This window comes from Dromiciops gliroides, chromosome 4, assembly GCF_019393635.1.
Source record: "Dromiciops gliroides isolate mDroGli1 chromosome 4, mDroGli1.pri, whole genome shotgun sequence".
Classification (NCBI taxonomy): Eukaryota; Metazoa; Chordata; class Mammalia; order Microbiotheria; family Microbiotheriidae; genus Dromiciops; species Dromiciops gliroides.
Genome location: NC_057864.1, coordinates 451,111,755 through 451,134,394, shown reverse-complemented (window position 1 = coordinate 451,134,394; position 22,640 = coordinate 451,111,755). Strand labels below are relative to the sequence as shown.

The following is a 22,640-nucleotide window of genomic DNA, read 5'->3' as shown; positions in this document are numbered from 1 at the left end:
GTGGTTGTATAACTGCATTAGCTAGTTCTCTAGCCCTTTCTCTAGCCCTTTTCTTCTGTAGCTCATCTGATACACAGTGATCAGATTAATTTTTCTGAAATTACCCTTTGATCATGTACTCTCCCTCTACCCCCTTTCTGGAACAGCTTTAGTGGCTCCCAATTAGCTACAGAATCAAGACTAACATTCAGTGTTTTCCACAACTGGGTTCTAACCTAGCTTTCTAGCCTAATTTTCATTTATAGGACCAAGCTTCACATCAAAATGGACCATCTACCCTGACCATCTGCTTGCCAAATATTTTATCTCTGTTCCCTAGGAACCAATAGACATCCTAAGACCACTGCCCTAAGACCTTGCTGACCTGAACGGTCAGTCAGCCAGTATGAATGCATATGGTCCCCTATATCTAGATGGTCCCAAACCATTCAAACTTTCTCCTTGTCATCAGCCCCAGGAGCTTTCAGATATCACTTGTTTCCACCTCTTGTTCTGGGAACAATAATTAAATCAATATTATTTCTGGAAAGGGTATGACAATTAACTGCTCTCTTGTCTCCATTCCCCATCCTTGTGACTTGCCAAACCAAAACACTCTTCCTGGCTACTTCTTTCTAACATTTCTAATCAGTAGAATATAACATCCTTGAAAGAAGAGTCTGTCTGCCTTTTGTATTTGTAAACCTAGCACTTAGTACATTATTTGACATATAGTAAAAACTTAATAAATACTTTTCATTTATGAGATCACAATTTTGGCACTGGAAGGGGCCTTAGATCCAGTTCAATCCCTTCATTTAATAGTTCTGGAAACCGAGGTAAATTGTTTAAGTCACTTGTCATATAGGTCATATCAAAATTCAACTCCCAGAGCTCTCTGCTGCTCTACTGCTTACTCAGTCCTCTATGTTGAATTTCCCATTCTCCATGCTCCCCCCCCCATTCTATCTACACTCTACATTCCCACCATAATCTAGCTCAAATTTCTCCATGAACTCTTCTCAGATGACTGAGACCTTCCCTTAACATTCTTCTAGTATTTGGTAATCAATCACATACTGCTATGTGATATTCTTTGGGGGGGGGGGTTGATATTCTTTATATTGTTGTATTGAACTGTTTTTAGTATTGGTCTTTTTGTTTATTTTTGGTTTTTTTTTATTTATTTTTTGGTAAATTAAAAATATTTTAGACTTAAATACAAATAAGAAAAGACAAAAAATACATTGTTATGTACACAGCAGAACATAGGAGAGGATTCAATAAAAAAACAATAAATTTCCATTTCAAGAAACCTATATAATAAATACTACACACTGTTTTCAAGTCTGTCCAGCTTTTCTTTGCTTCCTTGTTGGTTTTCTTTTTTCTCTGCTGTGTACTTTAAACTTTATTATTTTTTCCCTCTCCCTTCCCCTTCTCTCCAAAGAAGGCTGCAATCAAGCATGGAGATATAGATAGATAGATAGATAGATAGATAGATAGATAGATAGATAGATAGATAGATAGATAGACAGATAGACAGATACATATATACATGCACACATAGGTATCTATACACATACATACAAATATATAGATATCTATATGCATATACACTCATATATATACACATATATGTATGTATATATATGATTTTACTATACTTATTTCCATTCATCATGTTTCTCTGAAGGTGGGTAGAACCTTCCTTCACAAGTCCAAGTTTTTCCATGCCTTTCCACATTAACCAGCTCATCTCCTATACCACAGCAATATTCCAACCCAATCACATCCTATCTGAGGGACTGCTCATGAAAGTTTTCTCCCAATTTTCTGCATTCCTTCTATTATTGACTACATAGATTTTATTTCTACAATTTAATTTCTACAATATAATTTTAAGTAATTGAAATTATCTGTTATTATTTTTATTTGAGGGTAACCTACAAGCCTCAAACCAACTGGTGAGTTAGGGGGATGTCAATCCAAGCATGTAAAGACTTTCTCTGGCTGAATGGGCAGATGAGAACATTTTTTCCAAGGTAGTTGAAGCAGGCACTGTGGAGTGCTTAAAACTTGGTCAGGCATCAAAGAAGCCAAGGTTATCCAGTGCATCCCAGGTCACCACCAGTCATGTTGACTTTTTTTCTTTTCTTTTCTTTTTTAGCAACAAACATTTATTTTATTTTTTCCAGTTACATGTAAGGATAGTTTTCAACATTCATTTTCATAAGATTTAGAGTTGCAAAATTTTCTCCCTCCCTCCCTCCCTTTTCTCCCCCCTCCAAAAGACCAAAACCAGGTTATATGTATACAATCCACAAGTGCTCTTTTTATCAGTTCTTTCTATGGGGGTGGATAGTAAGCTTCATCATTAGTCCCTTGGGATTGTCTTGGATCATTGCATTGCTGAGAGTAAGTCATGTTGACTTTTGGGGGGGGGGCGGGGCAATGGGGGTTAAGTGACTTGCCCAGGGTCACACAGCTAGTAAGTGTCAAGGGTCAGAGGCTGGATTTGAGCTCAGGTCCTCCTGAATCCAGGGCCGGTGCTTTTATCCACGGCGACACCTAGCTGCCCCCAGTCATGTTGACTTTTGTCCTGCCACTGGACTTTGATGACTGTAGAAGAGAGGGTGAGGCTAATTTGTGCAACTCTGCCTCATTAAAATCCAATTCGTAAAAAAAACAAAAACAAAAACAAAAACAAAAAAGAATCCAATTCGTGCACAAGTTAAGAAATCACCTATCCTTTGGAGTAATTGTGGAGTTCTTTGGAAAGGCCCTGCAATGTTTTAGGCTCCAATGCAATCAACAGTGTCATCTTCAACAGATACACTCTAGTGCCCTAAAGGATCTGTCTAGTATGGATCATGGTGGCCTATGAGATTGGCTTTTGACTATCTTTTATAAACCATCCTTACAATCCTAGGATAAACCCAATTTGGCCATAGTGTATAGTCTTTCTAATATGTTATCTTAGCCTACTTGCTAATAGTTTATTTAAAATATTCATGTCAATGTACATTAGGGTTCTTAGTCTATAGTTTTCTGTCTCTGGTTTGTCTATCCCTGGTTTAGATGGTAAGACTATATTTATTTAATAGGAAAAGATTGGAAGGGTGCCTTCTTTTCTTATTATTGAAATAAATGTATCTAGTATGGGATTGTTTTTATTTGATATAATTAATTTATGAATCTATATGGTCTTGGTATTTTTTCCCTTTGGAATTGTTTAATTTGTTTTCTGATATTGGATTATTTAAATAGTCTATGTCTTCATCTATTTATCTGGACATTTTATATTTTTGTGAGTATTCACCCATTTCCTTTCATTTCTCTGGTGTATTTGTATAAAATTGGGCCAAATGGTTTCTGTTAATTTCTTTTATTTCCTCTTCAATTGTGATGAGTTCTTCATTTTTATATGAAATGTGGTTTTCTTCTCACGTTTAAAAAATAAGATAAGCTAAGGATTTATTCTATTACATTAGTTTTTTTTAAATAGTTCTTAGTTTTATTTATCATTTCCATGGTCTTTTGGCCTTCATTTTTATAACCTCATCTTTAATTTTCAGATGTAAGGAATATAATTTGAGCATTTTACAATATTGACCATCTAGTCCTCCTGGATATGCTTTCCTTACTGGGTTTTCATGATACTACTCTCTCTTGGTTCTTCTCATGCCTTTCCTAACCATTATTTTTCATTATCCCTTGTTAAATTTTCTCCCATGACATACCCTCTAATGGTGGGTGTCCTCTAAGGCTCTGTTCAGGACACTCATGCTTGGAATTCTTTTCCTCCTCACCTTAGCCTCTTGGAATTTCTAGTTTCTTCCAAGACTTATCCAAAGTATCATATTTTGTAGGATGCTCTTCCCCCGAAAAAGGTACTCCAGCTACTAATGTTTGTCCCTCTAAGATTATCTTCCACCTACTTGGAATGTATCTTGTCTCTACCTGTCATAAGAAATGGTGATATGGAGAGTTTTGGAAGAAACTGAGAAGACCTCTATGAACTGGAGAGTGAAGTGAACAGAACTAGGAGAACAATTTATCCAATGACAACATTATAGAGAAAAATAACTTTGAAATTCAATTCAATTCCACAAACCCAGAAGACTAAAAATGAAAAGTATGCCATTCATTTCTACAGAGAGGTGGTGAACTCAAGTCGCAGAGAGAGACATACATTTTTAGGAATGGCCAATATAAGGATTTGTTCTGCTGGACTATGAATGTTTATGATCAAGGTTTTCTTTTCCTTTTAATATTTAATGGGAGTGTGCTGATTGAAATTAATTTTAAGCTCTTTTTTACCTTTCATCTTACCCCCCGCCCCAGATCCATTCTGCTCCATTATCTAAGGAGCTCTAGCTCTAATTATCCACCCAGATGCAGTTTCTGTGAGGTGGAAGAGAAAGGACAGGAAAATCATCTGTTTATCAATTTTTGATCTGGCAAAAATTTTCTTTGCTGCCATGGCCACCAGGTGGCAATATTGACCTCCAAATGATATGCCTCTGGTACTATTTGAACAATTACAAAATACTACACAAATATAGATAGAAATAATTGGAGAATTATTGTTCATTTGTAGGCAGAGCTAGCATCATAGAAATGACATTACTACTAAAATAACATACTTATTTAGTACCACATAAATCAGACTAGCAAAGGATTACTCTATAGAATTTGAAAAATAATAACCAAATTCATCTAGATGAACATTAAGTTGGAGAATATCAAGGAAATTGATGAAAAGAAGTAAGAAGGAAGGGGATTTAGTTGTCCCTGATCTCAAACCACATTACAAAACAGTAATCATCAAAACAATTTGGTTCTGGGAAAGAAATACAGAGGTTGATTATTGGAACAATTTTGGTACAAAAAATATATAGAACCCTCCTAGATCACTGCCTTGTCATGGCAGAGAGGCTTGCCTAGCTCGATGAAACTATGTCCAAGATGGACAGATAAAAGGAGAGAGTTCTGACAAAAAGTGATCCACCAGAGAAGGAAATGGCAAACCACTTCAGTGTCTTTGCCAAGAAAACCCCAAATGGGGTCATGAAGACTCAGACATGACTGAAAAATGACTGAACAACAAAGCTAACCTTTGACCCAATGATACTACTATGAAATCTATATCCCAAAGATATCAAAGAGAGGAAAAGGATCCACACATCCACCCACCCACCAATATGTACATATGTACATATACACATATGTGAATTTCATATATATGTGCATGAGATATGTGTATGTCTAGACATATATTTGGAACAATATTATGCTATAAGAATTGATGAAGGGAATTGGTTGGTTCTTGTCCTTCGTTCTCCAAGAGAACCAAAGTGACATCACTATGTTAGAGTCAAGTTACAGTGTGTCCAACTGTGGCTGATCAGAGCAACATGATCTCAGAATGCTCTACCACAGGTCAGGCACAAACAATTAATATGAACATTTGGGTTGGATTCTCTAAATTTGCACACCTCCTCTTTCTTTTGAACTACTTCAATTCTACATTGTTCATAGAGCACAGCACCTTCTCTGATGAGGGCACACCATGCTGGGTGGTTCTGTGCTAGTGTCTTCCATGTCATGCAGTCAGTTCCAAAGTTCTTTTTTTTTTTCCTGGTGGGGCAATGAGGGTTAAGTGACTTGCCCAGGGTCACACAGCTAGTAAGTGTCAAGTGTCTGAGGCCAGATTTGAACTCAGGTCCTCCTGAATCCAGGGCCAGTGCTATATCCAGTTCCAAAGTTCTTAAGAGAGACCTTGAGAGTGTCCTTATATTGCTTTTTCTAACTACCATGTGAGCATTTGCCTTCTGTGAGTTGTCCATAAAATAGTCTTTTAGGCAAGCATACATTTGGCATTTGAACAATGTGGCTGGCCCATTCGAGTTGCACTCTCTGCTGTAGAGTTTGAATGCTTGGCAGTTTAGCTTGAGAGAATACCTCAGTGTCTGGTATCTTATGCTTCCAAGTGATCTTCAGAATCTTTCTAAGACAGTTCAAATGGAAGTTATTCAGCTTCCTGGCAGAGCACCGGTAGACTGTCCAGGTTTCACAGGCATCCAACAATGAGGTCAGCACCTTGGCTCTGTAGACCTTCAGTTTGGTAATCAGTCTAATATTTCTTCTCTCTCACACTTTCGTTGTAACCTCCCAAATGCTGAGCTAGCTCTGGCATTGCATGGATCAACTTCATCATCAATGTGTACATCCCTGAAAGGTATACTGACAAGGTAACTGAATTTGTCTACAGTATTCATAACTTCTCCATTTGTTGTAACAAATGGTTCCATGTATAGATGGTGTGGTACTAGCTGATGGAGCACCTTTGTTTTCTTTGTATTAATAGGCCAAAATTATCACAAGCAGCAGAGAATTGGTATATACTGTATTGCATTTCAGCTTCAGAGGCTGCATTGAGTGAACAATCATCTTCAAAAATCATGCACAAATACTCCCTCCACTTTCATCTTGCCTAGAAACTTTTTCAAGTTGAATAATTTACCATCAGTGTCATAGCTGACCTTGATTCCGTGTTTGTTTTCATTGAAGGTGTTTGACAACATGGCTGAAAACATCATGCTAAAAAGCATGGGAGCAAGCACACAGCCTTATTTCACTCCACTGGTGACTGGGAAGGTGCAAGAGCACTGTCCATCATTCAGAACATGGGCAAGCATGCTGTCATGAAATTGACATACAACACCGATGAACTTCTCTGGGCTACCAAATTTTGACATAATTTTCCATAAGCTCTCATGACTAAGTATCAAAGGCCTTGGTCATGTCTATGAATGTTGTGTAAAGACCTCTGTTCTGCTCCTGGCATTTTTCCTGGAGTTGTTGGGCAGCAAACATCATATCAACCAATACTCAATCCTTTCTGAAGCTACACTGGCTCTCAGGTAGATGACCATCTTCTGGGTGAAGGATCATGCTATTAAGGATGACTCTGGCAAGAATCTTGCCAGCAGTGACTAAGAGAGAGACCCCCATGTGATTGTCCCAGGATAATCTGTTTCCTTTACCTTTATAGAGATGGACAATGGAAGCATCCTTGAACTCCTGGGGGATAACTTCCTCTTGCCATATAAGCTGAAAGATTTCAGTCAACTTTTATATGAACAATGGACCCCCAACCTTCTAAATCTCAGCTGGAATAAAATCGGCACCAGGTGCTTTGCCACAAGAGAGGAGTTTAATGGCATTCAAAATCTCTTCTTCAGTTGGAAATTTGTCTAGAGAGGGACTGACTTCAACCTGAGGTAATCAGTTAATGGCTTCAGCACTGATTGAAGATGGTCTGTTGAGAACACTATGGAAGTATCCAGCCCATATCTCCAGGATCATGTCCTTGTCACTAATCAATGTGGCTCTTTCAGCACTGAGTAGTTGAGATGCACCATATGTTTTTGGCTGATAAATAGCCTTCAAGGCATCATAAAAGCACTCTGTGTTGTTGCTATCAGCATAAAACTGAATTTCATCTGCCTTCTTATTGAGTCAAAAATTCTGCATCTCTCTAACCTTTCCTTGTACTTTACTTTTCTTTTCTTTTTTTTTTTTGGGGGGGGGGGGAGGGAGGCATCTGGGGTTAAGTGACTTGCCCAGATCACACAGCTAGTAAGTGTCAAGTGTCTGAGGTCGGATTTGAACTCAGGTCCTTCTGACTCCAGGGCCAGTGTGCTATCCACTGCATCACCTAGCTGCCCTGTACCTTACTTTTGATGGAGTTAAATGCTGCCTTCTTAGACACAGATGAATTATCTTTCTGGTAAACCCTGTGGAGTTCTCATTTTTCATTTAGCAGCTTCTGAATTTCCCCATCATTTTCATAAAACCAGTCTTGATGTCTGTGAGTGTTCTGACCCAGATGAGCAAATCCAGTGCTGTATACCAAATCTCTGAAAGTTTCCCACTCCTTTTCTGCTCCATGTGTTTGTTGCCAACCATGTGTTGTCTCAACTTTCCCTCCAAGTTAGCAACAAACTTCCCCTCTCAGAGAAGTACTCTAATCTGTTGACATTAAGTCATCTGGTAGTCACTTTGTCTTAGGGCCATTGCTTTTGCTATATGTGAATATTTAGCTTGGAGAGGATAAGTAGATGATCAGTCCAGCAGTCTGCACCACACATTTCCTTAGTCACTCTCACTTCCTGTCTATCTCTTCTCCTTACAATGCCATAGTCTATTAAATGCCAATGTTTGCTGGTAGGGTGCATCCATAAAGTTTTATCGCATTTAGGTAAACAGAAGACAGTGTTGGTGATGAGAAAGTCATAAGACACACAAGTCTTCAGTAGTAAGTGACCATTGCTATTGCTGTTCCCAACTCCATTCCTCCCAAGGACACTCTGCCATGTCTGCTAGTCTGAGCCTACTCTAGCATTGAAGTCATTCAGAATTATAAGCTCTCCTCTTTTGGAATGTTGAATGACAAAGGTCTCCAGGGCTTCATAACATTTTTCTTTGACCTCATCAAGGTTTGTCATAGTGGGAGTGTAGGCCCTGATGATGGTGGCATGGCATTTTCCTGCAAGTAGTAACTACATTGTCATGATTCTCTCCTTCATTCCTTTTGGTAGGCATAAGTTTGTTGACTAGATTAGTTTTGATTGCAAAACCTACACCAGATTCATGGTGCTCCCCTTCACTGCAGTTGCTCTAGAATAATGTGCATCAAGCTCCTACTTCAGCAAGCTGGCCTTCATTTGGCTGCTATTTTGGATCTGATAGCTGCTGAGTTCTCTCATAACAAGAGCTGTTCAGCTTTCAGAAGACTTGTATGCGTTTATGCAAAGTGAGGTGAGCAGAACCAGGAGAATGATTGTTTTATTAGGCTGTATGTTTTTTATTATGACAGTCAGATACACATTTGGAAGCCCCCATATTGCTTAACAACACAGTCACACTCTGCTTCCTACTCAAGTGGAAGATAGACTCATTAAGGAAAAAGCTCTCCACAAAACAGAAAAAAAGAACTATGGAGTCTGAATGCAGATTGAAGCAGACTATTTTCACTTTTGTGGTTGTTTCTTCTTTCTTGTGTTTTTTCCTCCTTTTGTTCTGATTCTTCTCTTACATGACGAATGTGGACATATGTATAATATGATCGAAATGTATAACCTATATCAGATTGCTAGCTGGCTTCGGGAGTGGGGAGGGAAGGGAGGTGGGTAGGAGAACAATTTGGAACTCAAAATCTTACGGAAGTGAAAGTTGAAAACTAGCTTTACGTAATTTGGAAAGAAAAAAAAAAGATGATAAGGCCAAAGAGCGACAGGAAATTCAACTCGCCAAGCATCTATTAAGAGCCTGCTATTGGCCAGATACTGGGAGATGCTGGAGGTACAAAGAAGGACAAAAAAAGAAGCCGCCCCTCACTTCAAAGAGCTTTTGTTTTACTTATGACTCACTATAAGAATTTCGCTCGAAAAAAAATTCGAGCAGATTTCTTAGGTGAAATGAACCAATCTCGTACGAATTTTCCGGCACGGCTTTTGCCCCTGGCCAGTATTGACTGCGGGAGCTGGAGGACCAGCTGGCGAGTCTCGGCGGAATCTCGGGAGCAGTTGGCACCGAACGTTCCAAGCCGACCCGGATGGAATTCCATCCTCGCTAGTGTGAGCTTTCTGTATGCACCGCAGCGAAGCATGTGCCCAAAGAACCGATGCTAATCGGTTTCACATTTGTCCCGGCATAGTCTGCAGCAGTCGAAAAGAGAAGGTCGTAAATGTTAGGAGCGGTCATTCTTGGGGTTGGATTGTCTGGTGCTCACCATCTCCTAGGGAGGATTCACTTCCCCTCCCCCCGCCCTCTCCCCCCCTCCCCCCCCCCCCCCCCCCCCCCCCCCGCTTCCCACGATCAGGCTTGGGCCCTGTGATGATGCAATAGTGAATTTGACAGTATGATTAAAGTACTACTACTACAAGAATCAGTTTGCCATCTTTCTATGACGATATATAGAAAGTGGGGAAAGACACACAGGGAGTAGTCGTGGCCGAGTGGTTAAGGCGATGGACTAGAAATCCATTGGGGTCTCCCCGCGCAGGTTCGAATCCTGCCGACTACGACTGTCTTTGCTTTTCTCACTCGAGTTCGAATTATGACAAATTTCCATTTACTGTTCTTTTAGAGAATCAAACTTGAAAGATTCATTTTCCCCTTCATGAGCTTCACTTGCTCTTGGCATATTAATTTCTTGGAACAAATAGCATTGTGAAAGACAGGCTAGACGAGTGGAAAGAATACTGGTCTTGGTATTGGGAGAAATAGATTCCAAACTCTAAGAAGCTGTGAAAATATAGGGAAGACCCTTACCTTCCCTGAAGATGCATCCCCAAGTATACATTTTGCTTTTCTACTAGATGAGGGAAATAATATAACAATCCTTTTGCAAGACTGACCCCAATATTATGAATATATCCCCTTACCTCCCATCGAAGCTCAACTCAAGGACCACTTTCTATTAGACGCCTTTCCTGATCCCTTTTGCTGCTAGAGCCTACCCTCGAATTACTTTGAATTTACTAAGTACATGTTTTGTTTCTACTTAAGGTCTACATGTTTTTCTGCTGATAGAATGTAAACTTCTCGAAAGCATATGTTTCATTATTTTTCCCTTTGTATCCCCACAGCTTGTAACAAAGTAGGTGCTTTAATAAAAACTTGTGGATTGGTGGAGGATTTTGAACACTAGGCAAATAAATTTGGTCTTCATTTTATAGTCAATAGTCATAGAAGATGTTTGAGCAGAGAAGTGACATGATCAGATCTATGCAGAAAGGAGATGTTAGAAGGGGTAGATTGGAAGAGGAAGCAAGTAGAGATAGGAAGACTTGTTAGGACAATGAAATAATACAGGCAGTTGCTAGTGAGGGCCTGCATTCTGACAGTGTCTGTCATTAAAAATATAAAAGAGAATTTATGTGAGAGATGTTGCTGACATGGAATCCACCAGAGAGGTCAATGGCTGGATATAGGAAGTAAAGAATATGAAAGAAGCATTTATAAAACCACAATGTTTTCATCCTTTTCTTTTATTTTCCTTCCTTCCGTTCTTCTTTCCTTTTCTCTCTTTCTTTCAGGAAGTGCTGTGTGAATGGTGCTGCAATAAATAGAAAGAGATATCAAGAGAAAGGGCAGGTTTTAGGGAAAGATTCTACATTTGTTGGATGTGTTAAATTTGACTTCTTGGTGGGATATAAAAGGGCTGATGTTCTCTTGGAAGTTAGAAATGCAGATCTGGGGACTTGAGAGAAAAGTAGGGGCTTAATCATTTAGATTCAGCTTAGATTTAGTTGCTGAAGCCATTTTAGTAAGAGAGACTGAAGAGAAAAGGAGACCAGGAACTGACCTATCCCCCACATTTCTTCAATTCCACAACCTTTTCTGGGCCATAAGATCTTCTTCAATGCCTACTGTCTTTCAGGATGGAAACATTTTTTCTCCGTTCCTACTTTTCCAGTCTTCTTATATATCACTTCCTACTATGAACTCTCAGACCCAACTGAAGTGACCTCCATGCAATTCCTCATACATGACATTCTACTTCCTGGCACCATGTGTTGCACTGTCTGTTCCTCCTTGCCTAGAATGCTCTCTTTCTTCAGCTCCACTCGTAGCTTCTCTGTTTTCTTTCAAGACTCAGCTCACCACCTTCTGGAGGTCTTTCCTACTCTTTCCCCTCTCCCCAGCATCTTTTTTTTCCCCATAGCTTTCCGCTTACAGTATTTATGTATGTATGTATGTATGTATGTACACATATATGTAAATAGTTAAACATTTGAATGTGAGTTCCCTCAATTCAGAAGCAATTTGTCTTTCTTTGTAGTCCCAGAATTTAGCACAGTGTTTGTCACGTAGTAAACACTTAATAAATACTTAACTGACTATAAGGAGATTTGAATGGTGCTACCTATACTTTTTTCTAAATTTTGATGTCTAGTAAAGGATCTAGTAGGACTCTGCTGAAATTTTTGTTAGAAATAAAGAGCTGAGATGGTTTTCCTTATACTTGACATCTTAAAATTCCTTGTTTTTTTTTTTCCTCTGGTGGAAGTCCTCAAAGCACTTTTACCAATACAGGAAAAGATTCAGGATGGCTCAGGTCATTGTATATTTGTAGTGTCAGAAGCAGAAGACTGGGCAGGAGCTGCCCAGTTTATTTTCTTTCTTTTCTTTTTTTTTAGACTTTTAAGCATTTATTAAGAAGAAAAATAATTTGGTGAAGAGAGAAAGAGGCCTAGATTCATCTATCTATCAAAGGGAGAGCGCATTTTAGCTCCACTCTCCACTAGAGTCCAGACGAAAGAACCAGTTTATTTTCAATGAGTCTCTGGACCCGGAATAGGGAAATTTCAGATCTAAGCAAAGCTCCCTTTGTATCTAGCCACATCTCCAGAAACACATCCCAGACAGCACCAATGCACACATTTATTTTTAGACTCTCCGAGATCTAATTGAATACTTTGGTTAGCTTCTAGAATCTCAACAGGGGTCAATTCTGTCCCTGAGCAAAATCTCTGCAGTATACCCAGGTATATTGGTTCCTGTCACTCCCCCCTCCCTCTTTCTTCCCATACACAGAACTCGATGGTCCATTCTACAGATATGTATTCTTAACCTATGATGTGCAAAGCCTGTGAGAATATAATGATGTGGCTAACAATCCACTGGGATGGATGTCATATGTACAAAACATTGGAGCTAAGTGCCCCATGAAGAAGAAATTCTCATGGAAAGAAATGTGCAACTGTGATCACTTAAATCATTACTCTTTACTGACAATGGACGGGACGGGATGGGGTGGGGTAGGGTAGGGTGGTGGAGATGAGCATTCCAACCTGGGTGAGCAGGTTGGAGTTGTTCCTCTGCCTCATCACAAGCTTCCCTGAAATTGACTCATTCAAATTTCAGAGGAGGAGGAGGAGGAGGAGGAGGAGGAGGCGGCTCTGAAATATAACATCTTGAAATGAATCCTGAAGCAGACTCTCAGCATGAAGCGTTGGTGGTATAGTGGTGAGCATAGCTGCCTTCCAAGCAGTTGACCCGGGTTCGATTCCCGGCCAACGCATATACATTTTGGTCTGGGAAGTCCTGAAAGCACTTTCACCAATACAGGAAAAGGTTCAGGATGGCTCAGGTCACTGTATATTTGTAGCGTCAGAAGCAAAAGACTGGGCAGCAGCTGCCCAGTTTATTTTCAATGAGTCTCTGGGCCCGGAATGGGGAAATTCCAGATCTTTTCTTCAAAAGAGATACCACTCTTTCTGCGATTATGGGACAGACTCAGCCCCTCCGACAAATCCCCTCCAACGTTGCCTGAGGCTGAGGAGGGTTTTTTTTTTGCGGACTCTCGGTTCTGAGGCTCAGGCCCTGAGATACGATTTTGGGAAGTCGTAGTCCTGGGCATTAATACTGATAACACTGTACCATGGAATCGAGGCCGGTAGTCGATGTGAGTGATGCAGGACGTTTAGGAGGGAAGAGAAGAGGAAAATCTAATATAATTACTATTCAAGAAGCTCTTCTCTGAGTCATCTATGAGGCCTGGCTTTCATCACTGCTAGTTTTTCTAGGGGATGCAGCTACTCGACTCTAGAATTCGACTGGAATTTGACTCTCCATGGATGTCCACACCGGAGTATTTGCTCTTCCTTTAGGCGAAGTCAGTCATTTCAACTTTTCTCACACTCAATACGCAGAGGAACACACTGTACCCTCCATAAATGTTCCAAGACTATAGGGAGGGGGAGATCTTGTGCTCCTGCGTAGAGAATGAAATGTTTGTCTTTTAAACAGATCTGTGAACAAACAGTATGAGCTAGAGAGCCCTGGGATCTTATGTTGAAAACTACTCAGGGACAGTACTTTCCTATTCTCAAGTCTTCCTGTTCACGGTTGTTCTCATTTTTTCTAGAGTCAAGGCCAAAGGAGCCAAGATTTCTCATATGAGGAAAGTTGGCAGAAGCATAATGACCTGGGTTCTTGGAACCAGAGATAGAGCTGATCTAACCTTGTTACAACCCACCCACCCCTTGGTCTGGTATTCCAAATGTCCCCCTGTATTCAATTATCACTATACAGATCTACTTACCCAGACCTAACCTTTCTCTAGACTTCCGTTCTTGTGTCTCCAGCATCCTATGGGACATTTTAAGCTAGATGTCTAATAGACATCTTCAACTCAACACATCCAAAACAGAATTCATTATTTTTCTTCTCAACCTTCCCCTCTTATTTCCCTATTACTCTCATGGGTACCACCATCCCTGCAGTTACCCAAGTGTACAATCCAACTACTCACACTCTCTTACCTCTTATATTCAATCACTTGTGAAGTCCTGTCAATTCTACCTTTACAATATCTCTCTCATATATACCCCTTTCTCTATTTTGCCAATGCCTGGACTATCAGCCACCCTACCTCAAGTCTCAGCCCTTTCCAGTCTATTCTCCACTTTGAACCCAAAGTTCCTAAAGCACAGGTCTGACCTTGTTACTCTTCCCCCAGTCACCCTCTTCCAGAAGGAACTTGGTATTATATCCATAAATTCAACAAACTCTGGTGGCTCCCTAGCACTCCCAAGATCAACATAAAATCCTGTTTGTCATTCAAAGTCTTTCTTAACCTGCCCTCCCCTACCTTTCCAAACTTCTTATATCTTACACCTCTCCATATACTTTGGGATCTGGTGACACCATCATCATAACATGATATAATACACACTATATGTCAGGCACTATGCTAAGAGCTTTACATTTGTTATTTTATTTGATCCTCACAATAAACCTAGAGGGTAGATACTATTGTTATTCATTTTATGGATGAGAAAACTAGAGGAAACAGAGTTGAAGTGACTTGTCCAGGGTCACAGAGGTACAAAGTGTCTGAGGCAGGATTTGAGCTCACTTCTTCCTGAGTTGGAAGATGCTCATTGGACTGTCCTTGATGTTCCTTGGAGAAAACATTCCATTTCCATCTCTGGATTTTTTTCACTTGCTGTCTATCATGTCTGGAATTCCCTCTTTTCTCCTCTCTGTCACCTACCTTCCCTGTCTTCTTTCAAGGTCTAGCTAAAATTCCACCTTCTACAAAAGAATCTTCCCCAATCCCCTTTAATTTCCTGTGAATTATTTCCAATTTTATTCTATATAAATCTTGTTTATATATAGTTGTTTGTTCTCTTCCTAGTAAACTGTGAGCTCCTTGAAAGTAAGGACCATTTTTTGCCTTTCCAGTGCTTAGCACAGTGCCAGACACCTAGTAGTCACTTAAATTCTTGCTGACGCTGTCTCTTTACTGACTTTATCTCTTTCCCTTCAGCTGTTCTCTGGAGATATCTCATTGGCCCCTTCACTCACGTCATCCAGTGAGAGATATTGCTGTGAGACCTTGGGGCCTTCTCTCTGTCAAGGCCATTGGGTCCCTAGAAATTGGACTTGGTCTTTGCTCTCTGCATTTTTCCTTTTGGTTCTAAGTGAAGGGAGTGGAGTTTCTGATCTCATGAATTACAAAAGATGAGGAGGGCACACCATTTTCCTATCATTTCAGAGTCTTAGTTTTGCACCCAGCACAACATTGTTCTCCTGGTTCTGCTCACTACACTTTGCATCACTTCATGTAAGACTTTCCAGATTTTCCTGAAATCATCAGTGACCTTTTGTACCTTCTTTTCCATTTGGCCAATTCTGCTTTTTAAGGAGTTCTACTCTTTAATGTGTGTGTGTGTGTGTGTGTGTGTGTGTGTGTGTGTGTGTGTACTAAACTGTTGACTTTTTTTTCATAATTTTCTTACATTTCTCTCATTTGCCTCTCATGCTATCTGTTGAAATCAAGGTCTTATTTAAAGAGAGGCCATGATACTTTCTCCATCCTGAGAACACACAGACTGATGAAAGGGCCTTCATTCTCACTCCCTTCCAGCTGAAGAGAATGGACCTTCTGTGATTTATGAGTTTGAAATTTGCAGAGTGTACTTTGACATTCCAGTGTCCTGGAGTTTGAACATTTTCGCCAGAGCAGCATCAATACCTCTTCCAGTAATGAGTGATCTTCATGAGTGACATTCTGAACCCAGACCAATGGAAACTGAAACAAAGGATCATCTGGAAGTCATGCCTCATCTGGAGATGAGTTTGGGGGTAACAGGGCTATTCAAGAACTGAGCACAGCCAAGCCCCTGCCTTTATCCCGCCATCTTGCCTCATGAGGAATTGTTTTGGGCTACCTTCCCTTTCTTCCATGGCCCTAGAATTGAAAAGGATCCCAGAGTAACCCACATAGAGATGCTCACTGTTATAAAAGACACATTCACCATGGTATCTTTGGTTCTGTGCTTAGGAAGAGGCTGGAAGCTGGCAATGTAATCCTACCCAATTCGCAACAGGCATGACTTGTAGGGCATTGGCTCAGGTGACAGTGTGATAAGTTAGCATAGGAAATGTGAAAAAATTGATACCCCTATCTAGTCTTCCCCTAACCTGCATCTCCCCTGACCAGATCACAAGAACCCAGAGATAATAATTTCCTGGCATTTTTTACATATGCCTACGGGATTCTCGCTCTATTACTGCGTCTTGTTTGAGGGGAAGGAAGATTTCTCGAAACGCAAAAATTCAAATCTCTCAGATTTAATCTCTGGCCTCAAAGTTTGTTTCTCTGTGTGTATGATTTTCCCCGAGCATTTGGTTTCTTTCCGACCTGGGGCCAAATGGGGACTGCTAGGTTTCAGAAGACAGTATCCCTTGGGACTGGTGCCCTGCTGCTGAAGCCTGCGCAGGTCAGAGCAAAAAGGGGGAGGGAGGCAAAGGTCTGCCTCTTGCTCGGAACTGGGAGAGATACAGTCGACTTTAGATTCCTAATTCACTGCAACTAACATTTATTAAGCGCCTACTGTCCACCACGGTAACTCTTAGCTGCCTATTCCATCTCCTCCGTCAGAAAAACATCAGACTGACCATAGGGACGAGTCACATTCTCGAAGAAGATCCCTACCTATTTTCTGAGGGACCCAGGAGGAATTTCTCTTAGATCTTCTATTAGGGAGGTCAAGAAGAGGGATCATGGGATCATAGCCAGTAGAGACCTGATGAAAACTAGAGATGTTCATTCCATTTGTTTCCGGGTTTCTGCCTAACTCGAGGATTAAAAAAAAAAAAAAAGACTTTTATCAATAATGTGGTTCTATGGTGTAATGGTTAGCACTCTGGACTCTGAATCTAGCGATCCGAGTTCAAATCTCGGTGGGACCTTGTTGCTTTACACTTGTTTTTAATAACAAATAACTCGGATCAACAACCACTTCCTACTACTACTGAAGGTCGGTAGCATCTGTAGGTTTATTGATTTCATCCTACTCTCTCTGCTAAGAGTGCTCGGCATCACAAAATTTCTGAGGCGTTGGGAAAGAGCCAGAAGTAGAGGTGTGTTTGTAGATGCAAGTAGAGGACCATTGTTCTATATCTAATATACCTTCCAGTTCTCCATTCTTATCTCAATGTAACCTTGAATCAGTGTGTTGGAATAAGCAATAGGCCTAGAGTCGGAGGACTCCGGCTCGATTCTTATTAACTTTTGAAGATAGGATTATCACTTTGGCCACCTCCCTTAGCCTGCTTCAGTTGCTTCATGTGTTAAAAAAAAAAAAGTGGTATTTGGAGTGGGTGGTATCCTAGCTCCCTTTTAGCTTTAGATTAATGATGGTATTTCTGAGTCAGTCAATAAACCTTAATTGCCTACTGTCTGCCAGGCGTTGTGATAAGTAAGCACTGGGGATACAAATAAGAAAAAGAAACATAGTCCCTTCCCTCAAGAAGCTTACAATTTATCTAACGGGGGAAGTCAATACAGAAAAGGAAACTCAAAGGGGCAGGAGGCAGAAGGTATATTATACCTGGACTGGAAACCCTCCAGTACTCCAATGAGAGAGGAGGGACAACTGAAGGCATGAACAAGTGTTGAGTACCAAGGTTTTCCATGATGATAATTTTGGTGATGAACTTATCCTGAAGGAAGTATAATGTTTTCAGAATCCAAACCAAGCAGAGCAGTTGGTGGGAAATGAAGGTCAATTCCTTCAGAATCTATTAGCCTTTCTAAGTCTCTGTTTCCTTGTTTGTAAAACAGGTATATTATCTGTAGTACTACACGAATAGGGAAATTTAAAAACTTTAAAGGAGCACACAAACACTTCACATCAGGCCTTAGGAAACACAAGTCAGCTCCTTTCTCCATCATAGCCCCTTTGGTCACAAGATAAAGGAACCTAAAGGCCTTAAAGGAACTCTGCTCCAAGGATTTTTTTTTTGCCTTCCTTTGCAGAAATGTTGGTGTCCCACAGATTTAGTCCTTCTTTTCCTCTTCTCAACTGTCAAGTGACTTGCCCCTGCTCACACAGCCAATATGAGGTCCAGGCAGAACTTGAACCTGGATCTTGCTGGCTCAGAGGCCTACCCTCTATGCTCTACACTGGGCTGCTTAACTTGAGCACCTGGGTCCTTTGATTCTCTTTTCCTTTCTGGTCTTGAATGCTGTCAGGACTGTTGATCTGTTTCCCAAAACCCAGTTGTGCTTGTTTCCTTCCTGGACTTCCTTATGACTGTGAGCTCAGGATATCTGAAGCACACATCATTCCTTCTCAAGCTGGAGCCTGGGCTTTGGGCTTTGTCTGCTTCTTTTGCCTTTGCTCTTTCCTGATTTTAGGTGAAAGAATACCTAGCTGGCTGGGGATTAGTCTACACTGAGGGATGACCTTATAGAAGAGTTTGAGAAATTTTTGTTTCCATTCAGTCTCAGCTGAAGAGTGTTAGGGGCTCTTGGAAAGATCATCCATTAACAACAAAAAGATTGACTAAAGCCTTCCAGTTTTATCTGTTTTGGGGACAGTGTAGAGCTGAGGTGAAATGTGAAGTGACTAATTAGCTTTACTGAAAACTACTTTATGTTTTCATGAGGTTTAAGTATGACCTTTCCAGCAGATTGTAAGAGTACTTAGAAATCATTACTAAATCCAGTTACAGTTTTTTAATCACACATATGTGTGAATCTCTTATATTTACCATTCCTTTCATGTGTATTAATAAATTTATCTATTTCACATGTAATTCACATTATACATTGAATAGCTTTATTTTCTTTTTTCTTTTAGGGGTAAACCCAGGAATTAGCCATAACTTAAGTTGTAAATAAAATTCTGGTGGGAACCCTTAAGAAACCAAAAAGTGTGACAACAGGGAACCAAACTCCTCACTAGAGGAAGGACATCTCCCCTCCTCATCCTCCCCCCCCAAAAAAATTCTGTTCCAAATCACATGACCACGTGACAGAACACAGCATCATATTACCTATGAAGACCAGATGAGGATTCCTTGAGGTTAAAGACATGATTCAGCTCTTCCAGAAACATTTCCACATATAAAAGCATACATACTATAAGAGAGACAGACAGAAAGACAGAGACAGACAGACAGACAGACAGACAGACAGACAAAGACAGAGGCAAAGAGAGACAGAGGCAGAGAGAGAGAGACTGGGAGCTACAGAGACAGAGAGAGACCGAGACAGAGAAAACGAGAGCTGATCTGAGTTAAAATAGCAATGTTTTTTATGGTATTTTGGTGTGAATAGCCTTCTGCTGTGCCTGTGTATAAATATAGAAACATAGGCTTTTTTGAGGTTACTGTTCACAATTAGTCATTAGGATTAGGTTCTCCCAGCACTTGCCCAAAGCTCCTAGGGCTCAGTGTTTTGGATTTTCTTACCATCCTCACACTGAGGTCAAGTGAATTGGGAATGGGCTCTCAGGAGCAAAAAAAATGAGCGATGAAGTCTCTGTTAAAAAAAAAAAAGTGGGAGATGTGAATCAGAAGGGAGTAACCTGCCTACCTTCTGGAGAAAATTCTCCCTTGTGCATCCTTCCCTCTCCCCATAATATTTACTTTCTCGAAATCCAAGCCGTTCTCTCATCTATTTTGTATATATTTCGCCACAAACCGACGTCTTTTGTGCAGCTCCATCTGGCTGTTAGGTGAGGGACAAAAGAGTGATTTCTGGTATTCTTCCTTTTCAGTGGAGAAAGTGAAAGGGATTGGCTCTGGAAAAAAGAAGAAATGTTAGATCTTTAAACGAAGCTATTATCACTGCCAAAAAAAAAAAAGAGGCTTTAGTTAAAAGACACATGCTTCTGCGTCAGATAAAATTCCCAGGAAGGCGGAGTTCAGCTGGTTCCATGGTGTAATGGTTAGCACTCTGGACTCTGAATCCAGCGATCCGAGTTCAAGTCTCGGTGGAACCTTGGGTTGCTTTCTTTTCTTTTTTCTTTTTTTTTCCCTTCCGGGAACTAGGCAGTGACTCACTTTTTTTTTCTTTATCCCAAGCAACATTTTTTAAAAGCCTGATTCATACAGCCTCCAAATTAGTATTCTTAAATGATAAATATCACCATGCCATTACCCTTCCTAAGAATCCTCTTTGGATTCACTATTACTTTGTGAATAAAGTAGAAGTTCCTCATAAAGCCCTTCATAATGTACCCCTAGTTTACCTAAGATTGTAAGTCATTGCTTCTCGTCATAAACTTAAACAACCTTTAGCCAAAGTATCTCGATGTTTCGCTGTACAAGCCTTTTCATCCCCAGTCTCTTAACCCTGTGTTTCCTCTAACTCTGAAATCCCAAGAAATATTCACAGCATGCCTCAAATAATATGTACTTCATGAGGCCTTTCCCAATCTTTCTGCTTCCTCATCTGTCTTAATTCCTCTCTCCCATTACTTTGTATTTAGTTTGTATATATTTTGAATTTACCTATGTGGGTTTCTTCCCATTTTGATGCCATCTATTTTCTCCTCAAGCCTCCCATACCTCCCATTTCTCTGTCCTCTTAAGGAGCTAGATTCTTACTTTAGTTTTTTAAAAAATCCATTTCAAGTGAGCTCCCTCTTCTCCCCCAGTTTTCACTTCAAAATCCCTTGATATCATTTCCTCTGGGCAATGAGGGTTAAGTGACTTGCCCAGGGTCACACAGCTAGTAAGGGTCAAGCATCTGAGGCTGGATTTGAACTAAAGTACTCCTGAATCCAGGGCGAGTATTTTATGCACTGCACCGCCTAGCTGTCCCCAACACCTACTTTCTTGTCTAACAAATTGCAAACTCATTCATTCTCCACTCCTCCCTTCCTAATCTTCAGCCTCTCCCATAGAGACTATTTCCTTTCCTACTAACTTCAAATCGTCAGGGCCAACCACATTAAAAAAAATAATAATAAAACACAACAAACAAAAAAAGATGTCCACTAGACCGTAACAAACTCTGTGCTCCTATATGTCTCTTCCTTTTCCCAGACAAATTACTAGGGAAAAAAGCCCCCTACAAACACTAATCACTAGCTCCCTCAGCCCTTTGCAATCTGACCAATTACTCCATCACTCAACTGAAATCTCTCTTTCCAATACTACCAATAATCCCTTAAGTGCTGAAGATGATGATCTTTTTTCTTAGTCTTCATCTTCTTGATCTACCCATTACCTTTGATATTAAGCACCCTCTTCTGGATCCTCTCAGTTTGGATTGTCTCCTTTCTGGATTTTGGAGTTACTCTCCTGGTTCTCCTTCAATCTATTTCTTCTCAGTCTCCTTTGGTGGCTCATCATCCACATGATGTCTCCTTACTGTGAATATTCAACCACATTCTGTTTTAATTTTCCCCCAACTACTAGTTACCTTCCCCAATTCTCTTATATTTAGCTATTTTGCATTGGTTTATATTTATTTTCAATACATTTATTACTTACATGCTTACATATGGACATATTGTCTCTGAATGGAACAGAAGTTCCTCAAGAGTAGGGATTATTTCATTCTTCATATTTATAACCTCTGTACCTAGCATAGGGCCTGGAACACAGTAGGAGATTAAATAAATGCTGAGTGATTTACTGATTGATTTATTGACTGATTTCAAACTTGGAGAAGAGAATAATTAGAGGAAAATTATAACAACCTTAAAGATCTGAAGGAATATCATTTGGAAGAATAATTCAGTAGACTGGTTCTCATTGGCCCCTCTCATGTAAAGAGCTACAGTAGCCAGAAGGGCTGGTGAATATTTGAGTGAAGATCAGGGAATGGAAGAACAGCAGTGCCATTATGATGTTGAGTATACTATGCTGTGGGAGTGGCCATTGAGTCTAGTCCTTACAAGCGTACATAGAGTACCACTGATGTGACCATCCACTTGGGAGCCTACTTCCAAGAGATTAGTGATGATATATAATGGAAGTACCTTGGAAAGACTTCAGCACATTTGTAGACATTCTGTTACTGGTTCAGGCATGCTAACCACATGGTAGACCACAACCTGCTACAGTTGCAGAATCAAAACTGGAGGCAACTATTTCTCTCTTGGTTGGGACTCTGCTATTGGTCAGATTACTTTGCTGATGGCTTCTAGTGAGAGATAATGCTTTTAAAGGAAAGACTTTGGCCCTTGGTATACCTAAGTATTTGCTTTTTCATTTCGGTTGAAAGAATCTGAAGGCTTTGACCTTGAAAGCTTCAAATGGACAGAGGAGGGATGTTCCAGGAGTCTAGGCATCCAGGAGTAAAGTTCATGACAAGTTTTACAGGCAGCTCA

At 40.2% G+C, this 22,640-nt stretch overlaps 4 non-coding genes across 4 annotated transcripts; all 4 read left to right on the top strand.

The window, feature by feature from the left end:
* Positions 1–9,993: 9,993 nt before the first annotated feature.
* TRNAS-AGA lies at positions 9,994–10,075 on the top strand. The gene has a single exon. It is a non-coding gene; the product is annotated as a tRNA-Ser (tRNA).
* Positions 10,076–13,006: 2,931 nt separating this feature from the next.
* Positions 13,007–13,078, top strand: TRNAG-UCC. Its single transcript has one exon. It is a non-coding gene; the product is annotated as a tRNA-Gly (tRNA).
* Positions 13,079–17,187: 4,109 nt separating this feature from the next.
* Positions 17,188–17,259, top strand: TRNAQ-CUG. The gene has a single exon. It is a non-coding gene; the product is annotated as a tRNA-Gln (tRNA).
* Positions 17,260–20,228: 2,969 nt separating this feature from the next.
* On the top strand, positions 20,229–20,300 carry TRNAQ-CUG. Its single transcript has one exon. It is a non-coding gene; the product is annotated as a tRNA-Gln (tRNA).
* Positions 20,301–22,640: the final 2,340 nt, after the last annotated feature.